This window comes from Anomaloglossus baeobatrachus, unplaced genomic scaffold (genome assembly GCF_048569485.1).
Source record: "Anomaloglossus baeobatrachus isolate aAnoBae1 unplaced genomic scaffold, aAnoBae1.hap1 Scaffold_3138, whole genome shotgun sequence".
NCBI classification, from domain to species: domain Eukaryota; kingdom Metazoa; phylum Chordata; class Amphibia; order Anura; family Aromobatidae; genus Anomaloglossus; species Anomaloglossus baeobatrachus.
Genome location: NW_027442544.1, coordinates 21285 through 35205, shown reverse-complemented (window position 1 = coordinate 35205; position 13921 = coordinate 21285). Strand labels below are relative to the sequence as shown.

Here is a 13921-nt window from a genome sequence, read left to right as displayed (position 1 = left end):
TAGGCGTGGGTTTGTCTCCCTCTCGCTCTCTCTCCCTAAGATGTGTCCGGCATAGGCCAGGGTGCCACTCGAGGCCCAAACCAATTCTGGTTATCGCTTCTCGGCCTTTTGGCTAAGATCAAGTGTAGTATCTGTTCTTATCAGTTTAATATCTGATACGTCCCCTATCTGGGGACCATATATTAAATGGATTTTTAGAACAGGGAGATGGAAAAAGAGCTTGCTCTGTCCACTCCACGCATTGACCTGGTATTGCAGTACCTCCAGGAACGGTGCACCCCTTCTTAACCCAGTTTCCAAAAGCAGAACTCAATTCACCTGATTCATATTAGCCCGATTTAATGAATTGGAAGAAAGCATACGTCTTCATATGCACCTCAATTTGGCCCATTCACTTTTCACACTTCCTCCTTTTGTTTTTTATCTTTCACACTTTTGACTTTCTTTATTCATCCAAATAGCAAACTCATCACCACTCAACCTGACCAACTCGGCTATGTCCCCGTGCTGCAGTTCTCTGTCTTATCTAGATCATTTGCAATTGAATGGAATAGATCCCTTTTGGACAAAGTGGATTCACCTGCTGCTGCAGTGACCACAGGTGTGATAACATCTAGAATTGGCATCTGGTGCGATCTCTCCGCTTCCACTCCAAAGAAAGTTACCTGTTTATTCCTATCATGCATTGGTTTTTGGGGTTTTCTTTGAGTAATGATGATCTCTTTAGTAGTCTGTTGGCGCCCTCTCCTGGAGGAATAGTTTGCTTGCTCTTGGACATTCTAAAAGAGAGGTCATGATAGACATTGAGCTTCTGAGCTCAATTGGGGACAGTCATGGGTGATGAATGTTTGCAACCTACTGCGAAGCCTCATACCGCAATATAAGGAACGTCAAATACTAAGAAAGGGCGGCCTATGAAAGAATTACTACTTTCAATAAGTACACTTAAACGGCTAATTGGGAATAGAAAAACTGTAAAAAGCCCTCTGAGAAAGCCCCCCTCTAACCTTTGATAGTAAGCTTTTCTGTAGTCTGCCTGTTGATGTATTTTCCGTTTGAACTGTGCACAACATGAAGAGACGGAACACTGGCGGCTTGTCACAATGCCCCCCGATGACATCACAATAGCGCTGCTGCCTAGAAAACAAGCTGCGCAGAAGAAGTTGTTCTTTGGGTGGGAGGGTGGGCTAGTGGAAGGAGGGGGCAATCTCTTTTTTTCCCGGGTGGTAGGGGGATGACAGGAGAAGGGAAGCGGGTGGTGAGAAAGGTACAGAGGGCAGGGTTTGGGGGCTGGGAAGGAAAGGGAAAAGATTAGGGTTTGGGGATGATGAAAGGGCTTTCTACGGGTAAGGATGGCAAAGGGTGGCAGTGACGGAAAGTCAGGCAACCTGTCCTGTCCGTCTTTTTGTATCGTGAATTGGAAAGACTGCAAGGGGGAGGGGAGTTGCTTGCGCCCTAAAGGAGGAGTTATTCAGATTCATTGCAGTGGGCGGCGGCTGCAAAACGCACCATTCTTCTTGTTTTGGCTCTGCAAAGCAGCCTTTTCAAGGGTTGGCTTGGGTGACAAAATGTCTTGTGTAGGCGTGGGTTTGTCTCCCTCTCGCTCTCTCTCCCTAAGATGTGTCCGGCATAGGCCAGGGTGCCACTCGAGGCCCAAACCAATTCTGGTTATCGCTTCTCGGCCTTTTGGCTAAGATCAAGTGTAGTATCTGTTCTTATCAGTTTAATATCTGATACGTCCCCTATCTGGGGACCATATATTAAATGGATTTTTAGAACAGGGAGATGGAAAAAGAGCTTGCTCTGTCCACTCCACGCATTGACCTGGTATTGCAGTACCTCCAGGAACGGTGCACCCCTTCTTAACCCAGTTTCCAAAAGCAGAACTCAATTCACCTGATTCATATTAGCCCGATTTAATGAATTGGAAGAAAGCATACGTCTTCATATGCACCTCAATTTGGCCCATTCACTTTTCACACTTCCTCCTTTTGTTTTTTATCTTTCACACTTTTGACTTTCTTTATTCATCCAAATAGCAAACTCATCACCACTCAACCTGACCAACTCGGCTATGTCCCCGTGCTGCAGTTCTCTGTCTTATCTAGATCATTTGCAATTGAATGGAATAGATCCCTTTTGGACAAAGTGGATTCACCTGCTGCTGCAGTGACCACAGGTGTGATAACATCTAGAATTGGCATCTGGTGCGATCTCTCCGCTTCCACTCCAAAGAAAGTTACCTGTTTATTCCTATCATGCATTGGTTTTTGGGGTTTTCTTTGAGTAATGATGATCTCTTTAGTAGTCTGTTGGCGCCCTCTCCTGGAGGAATAGTTTGCTTGCTCTTGGACATTCTAAAAGAGAGGTCATGATAGACATTGAGCTTCTGAGCTCAATTGGGGACAGTCATGGGTGATGAATGTTTGCAACCTACTGCGAAGCCTCATACCGCAATATAAGGAACGTCAAATACTAAGAAAGGGCGGCCTATGAAAGAATTACTACTTTCAATAAGTACACTTAAACGGCTAATTGGGAATAGAAAAACTGTAAAAAGCCCTCTGAGAAAGCCCCCCTCTAACCTTTGATAGTAAGCTTTTCTGTAGTCTGCCTGTTGATGTATTTTCCGTTTGAACTGTGCACAACATGAAGAGACGGAACACTGGCGGCTTGTCACAATGCCCCCCGATGACATCACAATAGCGCTGCTGCCTAGAAAACAAGCTGCGCAGAAGAAGTTGTTCTTTGGGTGGGAGGGTGGGCTAGTGGAAGGAGGGGGCAATCTCTTTTTTTCCCGGGTGGTAGGGGGATGACAGGAGAAGGGAAGCGGGTGGTGAGAAAGGTACAGAGGGCAGGGTTTGGGGGCTGGGAAGGAAAGGGAAAAGATTAGGGTTTGGGGATGATGAAAGGGCTTTCTACGGGTAAGGATGGCAAAGGGTGGCAGTGACGGAAAGTCAGGCAACCTGTCCTGTCCGTCTTTTTGTATCGTGAATTGGAAAGACTGCAAGGGGGAGGGGAGTTGCTTGCGCCCTAAAGGAGGAGTTATTCAGATTCATTGCAGTGGGCGGCGGCTGCAAAACGCACCATTCTTCTTGTTTTGGCTCTGCAAAGCAGCCTTTTCAAGGGTTGGCTTGGGTGACAAAATGTCTTGTGTAGGCGTGGGTTTGTCTCCCTCTCGCTCTCTCTCCCTAAGATGTGTCCGGCATAGGCCAGGGTGCCACTCGAGGCCCAAACCAATTCTGGTTATCGCTTCTCGGCCTTTTGGCTAAGATCAAGTGTAGTATCTGTTCTTATCAGTTTAATATCTGATACGTCCCCTATCTGGGGACCATATATTAAATGGATTTTTAGAACAGGGAGATGGAAAAAGAGCTTGCTCTGTCCACTCCACGCATTGACCTGGTATTGCAGTACCTCCAGGAACGGTGCACCCCTTCTTAACCCAGTTTCCAAAAGCAGAACTCAATTCACCTGATTCATATTAGCCCGATTTAATGAATTGGAAGAAAGCATACGTCTTCATATGCACCTCAATTTGGCCCATTCACTTTTCACACTTCCTCCTTTTGTTTTTTATCTTTCACACTTTTGACTTTCTTTATTCATCCAAATAGCAAACTCATCACCACTCAACCTGACCAACTCGGCTATGTCCCCGTGCTGCAGTTCTCTGTCTTATCTAGATCATTTGCAATTGAATGGAATAGATCCCTTTTGGACAAAGTGGATTCACCTGCTGCTGCAGTGACCACAGGTGTGATAACATCTAGAATTGGCATCTGGTGCGATCTCTCCGCTTCCACTCCAAAGAAAGTTACCTGTTTATTCCTATCATGCATTGGTTTTTGGGGTTTTCTTTGAGTAATGATGATCTCTTTAGTAGTCTGTTGGCGCCCTCTCCTGGAGGAATAGTTTGCTTGCTCTTGGACATTCTAAAAGAGAGGTCATGATAGACATTGAGCTTCTGAGCTCAATTGGGGACAGTCATGGGTGATGAATGTTTGCAACCTACTGCGAAGCCTCATACCGCAATATAAGGAACGTCAAATACTAAGAAAGGGCGGCCTATGAAAGAATTACTACTTTCAATAAGTACACTTAAACGGCTAATTGGGAATAGAAAAACTGTAAAAAGCCCTCTGAGAAAGCCCCCCTCTAACCTTTGATAGTAAGCTTTTCTGTAGTCTGCCTGTTGATGTATTTTCCGTTTGAACTGTGCACAACATGAAGAGACGGAACACTGGCGGCTTGTCACAATGCCCCCCGATGACATCACAATAGCGCTGCTGCCTAGAAAACAAGCTGCGCAGAAGAAGTTGTTCTTTGGGTGGGAGGGTGGGCTAGTGGAAGGAGGGGGCAATCTCTTTTTTTCCCGGGTGGTAGGGGGATGACAGGAGAAGGGAAGCGGGTGGTGAGAAAGGTACAGAGGGCAGGGTTTGGGGGCTGGGAAGGAAAGGGAAAAGATTAGGGTTTGGGGATGATGAAAGGGCTTTCTACGGGTAAGGATGGCAAAGGGTGGCAGTGACGGAAAGTCAGGCAACCTGTCCTGTCCGTCTTTTTGTATCGTGAATTGGAAAGACTGCAAGGGGGAGGGGAGTTGCTTGCGCCCTAAAGGAGGAGTTATTCAGATTCATTGCAGTGGGCGGCGGCTGCAAAACGCACCATTCTTCTTGTTTTGGCTCTGCAAAGCAGCCTTTTCAAGGGTTGGCTTGGGTGACAAAATGTCTTGTGTAGGCGTGGGTTTGTCTCCCTCTCGCTCTCTCTCCCTAAGATGTGTCCGGCATAGGCCAGGGTGCCACTCGAGGCCCAAACCAATTCTGGTTATCGCTTCTCGGCCTTTTGGCTAAGATCAAGTGTAGTATCTGTTCTTATCAGTTTAATATCTGATACGTCCCCTATCTGGGGACCATATATTAAATGGATTTTTAGAACAGGGAGATGGAAAAAGAGCTTGCTCTGTCCACTCCACGCATTGACCTGGTATTGCAGTACCTCCAGGAACGGTGCACCCCTTCTTAACCCAGTTTCCAAAAGCAGAACTCAATTCACCTGATTCATATTAGCCCGATTTAATGAATTGGAAGAAAGCATACGTCTTCATATGCACCTCAATTTGGCCCATTCACTTTTCACACTTCCTCCTTTTGTTTTTTATCTTTCACACTTTTGACTTTCTTTATTCATCCAAATAGCAAACTCATCACCACTCAACCTGACCAACTCGGCTATGTCCCCGTGCTGCAGTTCTCTGTCTTATCTAGATCATTTGCAATTGAATGGAATAGATCCCTTTTGGACAAAGTGGATTCACCTGCTGCTGCAGTGACCACAGGTGTGATAACATCTAGAATTGGCATCTGGTGCGATCTCTCCGCTTCCACTCCAAAGAAAGTTACCTGTTTATTCCTATCATGCATTGGTTTTTGGGGTTTTCTTTGAGTAATGATGATCTCTTTAGTAGTCTGTTGGCGCCCTCTCCTGGAGGAATAGTTTGCTTGCTCTTGGACATTCTAAAAGAGAGGTCATGATAGACATTGAGCTTCTGAGCTCAATTGGGGACAGTCATGGGTGATGAATGTTTGCAACCTACTGCGAAGCCTCATACCGCAATATAAGGAACGTCAAATACTAAGAAAGGGCGGCCTATGAAAGAATTACTACTTTCAATAAGTACACTTAAACGGCTAATTGGGAATAGAAAAACTGTAAAAAGCCCTCTGAGAAAGCCCCCCTCTAACCTTTGATAGTAAGCTTTTCTGTAGTCTGCCTGTTGATGTATTTTCCGTTTGAACTGTGCACAACATGAAGAGACGGAACACTGGCGGCTTGTCACAATGCCCCCCGATGACATCACAATAGCGCTGCTGCCTAGAAAACAAGCTGCGCAGAAGAAGTTGTTCTTTGGGTGGGAGGGTGGGCTAGTGGAAGGAGGGGGCAATCTCTTTTTTTCCCGGGTGGTAGGGGGATGACAGGAGAAGGGAAGCGGGTGGTGAGAAAGGTACAGAGGGCAGGGTTTGGGGGCTGGGAAGGAAAGGGAAAAGATTAGGGTTTGGGGATGATGAAAGGGCTTTCTACGGGTAAGGATGGCAAAGGGTGGCAGTGACGGAAAGTCAGGCAACCTGTCCTGTCCGTCTTTTTGTATCGTGAATTGGAAAGACTGCAAGGGGGAGGGGAGTTGCTTGCGCCCTAAAGGAGGAGTTATTCAGATTCATTGCAGTGGGCGGCGGCTGCAAAACGCACCATTCTTCTTGTTTTGGCTCTGCAAAGCAGCCTTTTCAAGGGTTGGCTTGGGTGACAAAATGTCTTGTGTAGGCGTGGGTTTGTCTCCCTCTCGCTCTCTCTCCCTAAGATGTGTCCGGCATAGGCCAGGGTGCCACTCGAGGCCCAAACCAATTCTGGTTATCGCTTCTCGGCCTTTTGGCTAAGATCAAGTGTAGTATCTGTTCTTATCAGTTTAATATCTGATACGTCCCCTATCTGGGGACCATATATTAAATGGATTTTTAGAACAGGGAGATGGAAAAAGAGCTTGCTCTGTCCACTCCACGCATTGACCTGGTATTGCAGTACCTCCAGGAACGGTGCACCCCTTCTTAACCCAGTTTCCAAAAGCAGAACTCAATTCACCTGATTCATATTAGCCCGATTTAATGAATTGGAAGAAAGCATACGTCTTCATATGCACCTCAATTTGGCCCATTCACTTTTCACACTTCCTCCTTTTGTTTTTTATCTTTCACACTTTTGACTTTCTTTATTCATCCAAATAGCAAACTCATCACCACTCAACCTGACCAACTCGGCTATGTCCCCGTGCTGCAGTTCTCTGTCTTATCTAGATCATTTGCAATTGAATGGAATAGATCCCTTTTGGACAAAGTGGATTCACCTGCTGCTGCAGTGACCACAGGTGTGATAACATCTAGAATTGGCATCTGGTGCGATCTCTCCGCTTCCACTCCAAAGAAAGTTACCTGTTTATTCCTATCATGCATTGGTTTTTGGGGTTTTCTTTGAGTAATGATGATCTCTTTAGTAGTCTGTTGGCGCCCTCTCCTGGAGGAATAGTTTGCTTGCTCTTGGACATTCTAAAAGAGAGGTCATGATAGACATTGAGCTTCTGAGCTCAATTGGGGACAGTCATGGGTGATGAATGTTTGCAACCTACTGCGAAGCCTCATACCGCAATATAAGGAACGTCAAATACTAAGAAAGGGCGGCCTATGAAAGAATTACTACTTTCAATAAGTACACTTAAACGGCTAATTGGGAATAGAAAAACTGTAAAAAGCCCTCTGAGAAAGCCCCCCTCTAACCTTTGATAGTAAGCTTTTCTGTAGTCTGCCTGTTGATGTATTTTCCGTTATGAACTGTGCACAACATGAAGAGACGGAACACTGGCGGCTTGTCACAATGCCCCCCGATGACATCACAATAGCGCTGCTGCCTAGAAAACAAGCTGCGCAGAAGAAGTTGTTCTTTGGGTGGGAGGGTGGGCTAGTGGAAGGAGGGGGCAATCTCTTTTTTTCCCGGGTGGTAGGGGGATGACAGGAGAAGGGAAGCGGGTGGTGAGAAAGGTACAGAGGGCAGGGTTTGGGGGCTGGGAAGGAAAGGGAAAAGATTAGGGTTTGGGGATGATGAAAGGGCTTTCTACGGGTAAGGATGGCAAAGGGTGGCAGTGACGGAAAGTCAGGCAACCTGTCCTGTCCGTCTTTTTGTATCGTGAATTGGAAAGACTGCAAGGGGGAGGGGAGTTGCTTGCGCCCTAAAGGAGGAGTTATTCAGATTCATTGCAGTGGGCGGCGGCTGCAAAACGCACCATTCTTCTTGTTTTGGCTCTGCAAAGCAGCCTTTTCAAGGGTTGGCTTGGGTGACAAAATGTCTTGTGTAGGCGTGGGTTTGTCTCCCTCTCGCTCTCTCTCCCTAAGATGTGTCCGGCATAGGCCAGGGTGCCACTCGAGGCCCAAACCAATTCTGGTTATCGCTTCTCGGCCTTTTGGCTAAGATCAAGTGTAGTATCTGTTCTTATCAGTTTAATATCTGATACGTCCCCTATCTGGGGACCATATATTAAATGGATTTTTAGAACAGGGAGATGGAAAAAGAGCTTGCTCTGTCCACTCCACGCATTGACCTGGTATTGCAGTACCTCCAGGAACGGTGCACCCCTTCTTAACCCAGTTTCCAAAAGCAGAACTCAATTCACCTGATTCATATTAGCCCGATTTAATGAATTGGAAGAAAGCATACGTCTTCATATGCACCTCAATTTGGCCCATTCACTTTTCACACTTCCTCCTTTTGTTTTTTATCTTTCACACTTTTGACTTTCTTTATTCATCCAAATAGCAAACTCATCACCACTCAACCTGACCAACTCGGCTATGTCCCCGTGCTGCAGTTCTCTGTCTTATCTAGATCATTTGCAATTGAATGGAATAGATCCCTTTTGGACAAAGTGGATTCACCTGCTGCTGCAGTGACCACAGGTGTGATAACATCTAGAATTGGCATCTGGTGCGATCTCTCCGCTTCCACTCCAAAGAAAGTTACCTGTTTATTCCTATCATGCATTGGTTTTTGGGGTTTTCTTTGAGTAATGATGATCTCTTTAGTAGTCTGTTGGCGCCCTCTCCTGGAGGAATAGTTTGCTTGCTCTTGGACATTCTAAAAGAGAGGTCATGATAGACATTGAGCTTCTGAGCTCAATTGGGGACAGTCATGGGTGATGAATGTTTGCAACCTACTGCGAAGCCTCATACCGCAATATAAGGAACGTCAAATACTAAGAAAGGGCGGCCTATGAAAGAATTACTACTTTCAATAAGTACACTTAAACGGCTAATTGGGAATAGAAAAACTGTAAAAAGCCCTCTGAGAAAGCCCCCCTCTAACCTTTGATAGTAAGCTTTTCTGTAGTCTGCCTGTTGATGTATTTTCCGTTTGAACTGTGCACAACATGAAGAGACGGAACACTGGCGGCTTGTCACAATGCCCCCCGATGACATCACAATAGCGCTGCTGCCTAGAAAACAAGCTGCGCAGAAGAAGTTGTTCTTTGGGTGGGAGGGTGGGCTAGTGGAAGGAGGGGGCAATCTCTTTTTTTCCCGGGTGGTAGGGGGATGACAGGAGAAGGGAAGCGGGTGGTGAGAAAGGTACAGAGGGCAGGGTTTGGGGGCTGGGAAGGAAAGGGAAAAGATTAGGGTTTGGGGATGATGAAAGGGCTTTCTACGGGTAAGGATGGCAAAGGGTGGCAGTGACGGAAAGTCAGGCAACCTGTCCTGTCCGTCTTTTTGTATCGTGAATTGGAAAGACTGCAAGGGGGAGGGGAGTTGCTTGCGCCCTAAAGGAGGAGTTATTCAGATTCATTGCAGTGGGCGGCGGCTGCAAAACGCACCATTCTTCTTGTTTTGGCTCTGCAAAGCAGCCTTTTCAAGGGTTGGCTTGGGTGACAAAATGTCTTGTGTAGGCGTGGGTTTGTCTCCCTCTCGCTCTCTCTCCCTAAGATGTGTCCGGCATAGGCCAGGGTGCCACTCGAGGCCCAAACCAATTCTGGTTATCGCTTCTCGGCCTTTTGGCTAAGATCAAGTGTAGTATCTGTTCTTATCAGTTTAATATCTGATACGTCCCCTATCTGGGGACCATATATTAAATGGATTTTTAGAACAGGGAGATGGAAAAAGAGCTTGCTCTGTCCACTCCACGCATTGACCTGGTATTGCAGTACCTCCAGGAACGGTGCACCCCTTCTTAACCCAGTTTCCAAAAGCAGAACTCAATTCACCTGATTCATATTAGCCCGATTTAATGAATTGGAAGAAAGCATACGTCTTCATATGCACCTCAATTTGGCCCATTCACTTTTCACACTTCCTCCTTTTGTTTTTTATCTTTCACACTTTTGACTTTCTTTATTCATCCAAATAGCAAACTCATCACCACTCAACCTGACCAACTCGGCTATGTCCCCGTGCTGCAGTTCTCTGTCTTATCTAGATCATTTGCAATTGAATGGAATAGATCCCTTTTGGACAAAGTGGATTCACCTGCTGCTGCAGTGACCACAGGTGTGATAACATCTAGAATTGGCATCTGGTGCGATCTCTCCGCTTCCACTCCAAAGAAAGTTACCTGTTTATTCCTATCATGCATTGGTTTTTGGGGTTTTCTTTGAGTAATGATGATCTCTTTAGTAGTCTGTTGGCGCCCTCTCCTGGAGGAATAGTTTGCTTGCTCTTGGACATTCTAAAAGAGAGGTCATGATAGACATTGAGCTTCTGAGCTCAATTGGGGACAGTCATGGGTGATGAATGTTTGCAACCTACTGCGAAGCCTCATACCGCAATATAAGGAACGTCAAATACTAAGAAAGGGCGGCCTATGAAAGAATTACTACTTTCAATAAGTACACTTAAACGGCTAATTGGGAATAGAAAAACTGTAAAAAGCCCTCTGAGAAAGCCCCCCTCTAACCTTTGATAGTAAGCTTTTCTGTAGTCTGCCTGTTGATGTATTTTCCGTTTGAACTGTGCACAACATGAAGAGACGGAACACTGGCGGCTTGTCACAATGCCCCCCGATGACATCACAATAGCGCTGCTGCCTAGAAAACAAGCTGCGCAGAAGAAGTTGTTCTTTGGGTGGGAGGGTGGGCTAGTGGAAGGAGGGGGCAATCTCTTTTTTTCCCGGGTGGTAGGGGGATGACAGGAGAAGGGAAGCGGGTGGTGAGAAAGGTACAGAGGGCAGGGTTTGGGGGCTGGGAAGGAAAGGGAAAAGATTAGGGTTTGGGGATGATGAAAGGGCTTTCTACGGGTAAGGATGGCAAAGGGTGGCAGTGACGGAAAGTCAGGCAACCTGTCCTGTCCGTCTTTTTGTATCGTGAATTGGAAAGACTGCAAGGGGGAGGGGAGTTGCTTGCGCCCTAAAGGAGGAGTTATTCAGATTCATTGCAGTGGGCGGCGGCTGCAAAACGCACCATTCTTCTTGTTTTGGCTCTGCAAAGCAGCCTTTTCAAGGGTTGGCTTGGGTGACAAAATGTCTTGTGTAGGCGTGGGTTTGTCTCCCTCTCGCTCTCTCTCCCTAAGATGTGTCCGGCATAGGCCAGGGTGCCACTCGAGGCCCAAACCAATTCTGGTTATCGCTTCTCGGCCTTTTGGCTAAGATCAAGTGTAGTATCTGTTCTTATCAGTTTAATATCTGATACGTCCCCTATCTGGGGACCATATATTAAATGGATTTTTAGAACAGGGAGATGGAAAAAGAGCTTGCTCTGTCCACTCCACGCATTGACCTGGTATTGCAGTACCTCCAGGAACGGTGCACCCCTTCTTAACCCAGTTTCCAAAAGCAGAACTCAATTCACCTGATTCATATTAGCCCGATTTAATGAATTGGAAGAAAGCATACGTCTTCATATGCACCTCAATTTGGCCCATTCACTTTTCACACTTCCTCCTTTTGTTTTTTATCTTTCACACTTTTGACTTTCTTTATTCATCCAAATAGCAAACTCATCACCACTCAACCTGACCAACTCGGCTATGTCCCCGTGCTGCAGTTCTCTGTCTTATCTAGATCATTTGCAATTGAATGGAATAGATCCCTTTTGGACAAAGTGGATTCACCTGCTGCTGCAGTGACCACAGGTGTGATAACATCTAGAATTGGCATCTGGTGCGATCTCTCCGCTTCCACTCCAAAGAAAGTTACCTGTTTATTCCTATCATGCATTGGTTTTTGGGGTTTTCTTTGAGTAATGATGATCTCTTTAGTAGTCTGTTGGCGCCCTCTCCTGGAGGAATAGTTTGCTTGCTCTTGGACATTCTAAAAGAGAGGTCATGATAGACATTGAGCTTCTGAGCTCAATTGGGGACAGTCATGGGTGATGAATGTTTGCAACCTACTGCGAAGCCTCATACCGCAATATAAGGAACGTCAAATACTAAGAAAGGGCGGCCTATGAAAGAATTACTACTTTCAATAAGTACACTTAAACGGCTAATTGGGAATAGAAAAACTGTAAAAAGCCCTCTGAGAAAGCCCCCCTCTAACCTTTGATAGTAAGCTTTTCTGTAGTCTGCCTGTTGATGTATTTTCCGTTTGAACTGTGCACAACATGAAGAGACGGAACACTGGCGGCTTGTCACAATGCCCCCCGATGACATCACAATAGCGCTGCTGCCTAGAAAACAAGCTGCGCAGAAGAAGTTGTTCTTTGGGTGGGAGGGTGGGCTAGTGGAAGGAGGGGGCAATCTCTTTTTTTCCCGGGTGGTAGGGGGATGACAGGAGAAGGGAAGCGGGTGGTGAGAAAGGTACAGAGGGCAGGGTTTGGGGGCTGGGAAGGAAAGGGAAAAGATTAGGGTTTGGGGATGATGAAAGGGCTTTCTACGGGTAAGGATGGCAAAGGGTGGCAGTGACGGAAAGTCAGGCAACCTGTCCTGTCCGTCTTTTTGTATCGTGAATTGGAAAGACTGCAAGGGGGAGGGGAGTTGCTTGCGCCCTAAAGGAGGAGTTATTCAGATTCATTGCAGTGGGCGGCGGCTGCAAAACGCACCATTCTTCTTGTTTTGGCTCTGCAAAGCAGCCTTTTCAAGGGTTGGCTTGGGTGACAAAATGTCTTGTGTAGGCGTGGGTTTGTCTCCCTCTCGCTCTCTCTCCCTAAGATGTGTCCGGCATAGGCCAGGGTGCCACTCGAGGCCCAAACCAATTCTGGTTATCGCTTCTCGGCCTTTTGGCTAAGATCAAGTGTAGTATCTGTTCTTATCAGTTTAATATCTGATACGTCCCCTATCTGGGGACCATATATTAAATGGATTTTTAGAACAGGGAGATGGAAAAAGAGCTTGCTCTGTCCACTCCACGCATTGACCTGGTATTGCAGTACCTCCAGGAACGGTGCACCCCTTCTTAACCCAGTTTCCAAAAGCAGAACTCAATTCACCTGATTCATATTAGCCCGATTTAATGAATTGGAAGAAAGCATACGTCTTCATATGCACCTCAATTTGGCCCATTCACTTTTCACACTTCCTCCTTTTGTTTTTTATCTTTCACACTTTTGACTTTCTTTATTCATCCAAATAGCAAACTCATCACCACTCAACCTGACCAACTCGGCTATGTCCCCGTGCTGCAGTTCTCTGTCTTATCTAGATCATTTGCAATTGAATGGAATAGATCCCTTTTGGACAAAGTGGATTCACCTGCTGCTGCAGTGACCACAGGTGTGATAACATCTAGAATTGGCATCTGGTGCGATCTCTCCGCTTCCACTCCAAAGAAAGTTACCTGTTTATTCCTATCATGCATTGGTTTTTGGGGTTTTCTTTGAGTAATGATGATCTCTTTAGTAGTCTGTTGGCGCCCTCTCCTGGAGGAATAGTTTGCTTGCTCTTGGACATTCTAAAAGAGAGGTCATGATAGACATTGAGCTTCTGAGCTCAATTGGGGACAGTCATGGGTGATGAATGTTTGCAACCTACTGCGAAGCCTCATACCGCAATATAAGGAACGTCAAATACTAAGAAAGGGCGGCCTATGAAAGAATTACTACTTTCAATAAGTACACTTAAACGGCTAATTGGGAATAGAAAAACTGTAAAAAGCCCTCTGAGAAAGCCCCCCTCTAACCTTTGATAGTAAGCTTTTCTGTAGTCTGCCTGTTGATGTATTTTCCGTTTGAACTGTGCACAACATGAAGAGACGGAACACTGGCGGCTTGTCACAATGCCCCCCGATGACATCACAATAGCGCTGCTGCCTAGAAAACAAGCTGCGCAGAAGAAGTTGTTCTTTGGGTGGGAGGGTGGGCTAGTGGAAGGAGGGGGCAATCTCTTTTTTTCCCGGGTGGTAGGGGGATGACAGGAGAAGGGAAGCGGGTGGTGAGAAAGGTACAGAGGGCAGGGTTTGGGGGCTGGGA

At 46.2% G+C, this 13921-nt stretch overlaps 9 non-coding genes across 9 annotated transcripts; all 9 read left to right on the top strand.

Annotated features, from left to right (window-relative positions):
• The first annotated feature begins 92 nt into the window (after positions 1–92).
• LOC142269154 (U2 spliceosomal RNA) lies at positions 93–283 on the top strand. Its single transcript, XR_012734698.1, has one exon. It is a non-coding gene; the product is annotated as a U2 spliceosomal RNA (small nuclear RNA).
• Positions 284–1670: 1387 nt separating this feature from the next.
• LOC142269153 (U2 spliceosomal RNA) lies at positions 1671–1861 on the top strand. Its single transcript, XR_012734697.1, has one exon. It is a non-coding gene; the product is annotated as a U2 spliceosomal RNA (small nuclear RNA).
• Positions 1862–3248: 1387 nt separating this feature from the next.
• On the top strand, positions 3249–3439 carry LOC142269152 (U2 spliceosomal RNA). The gene has a single exon (XR_012734696.1). It is a non-coding gene; the product is annotated as a U2 spliceosomal RNA (small nuclear RNA).
• Positions 3440–4826: 1387 nt separating this feature from the next.
• On the top strand, positions 4827–5017 carry LOC142269151 (U2 spliceosomal RNA). Its single transcript, XR_012734695.1, has one exon. It is a non-coding gene; the product is annotated as a U2 spliceosomal RNA (small nuclear RNA).
• Positions 5018–6404: 1387 nt separating this feature from the next.
• LOC142269150 (U2 spliceosomal RNA) lies at positions 6405–6595 on the top strand. Its single transcript, XR_012734694.1, has one exon. It is a non-coding gene; the product is annotated as a U2 spliceosomal RNA (small nuclear RNA).
• A 1388-nt stretch (positions 6596–7983) lies between these two features.
• Positions 7984–8174, top strand: LOC142269149 (U2 spliceosomal RNA). The gene has a single exon (XR_012734693.1). It is a non-coding gene; the product is annotated as a U2 spliceosomal RNA (small nuclear RNA).
• A 1387-nt stretch (positions 8175–9561) lies between these two features.
• LOC142269146 (U2 spliceosomal RNA) lies at positions 9562–9752 on the top strand. The gene has a single exon (XR_012734691.1). It is a non-coding gene; the product is annotated as a U2 spliceosomal RNA (small nuclear RNA).
• Positions 9753–11139: 1387 nt separating this feature from the next.
• LOC142269145 (U2 spliceosomal RNA) lies at positions 11140–11330 on the top strand. Its single transcript, XR_012734690.1, has one exon. It is a non-coding gene; the product is annotated as a U2 spliceosomal RNA (small nuclear RNA).
• Positions 11331–12717: 1387 nt separating this feature from the next.
• On the top strand, positions 12718–12908 carry LOC142269144 (U2 spliceosomal RNA). Its single transcript, XR_012734689.1, has one exon. It is a non-coding gene; the product is annotated as a U2 spliceosomal RNA (small nuclear RNA).
• Positions 12909–13921: the final 1013 nt, after the last annotated feature.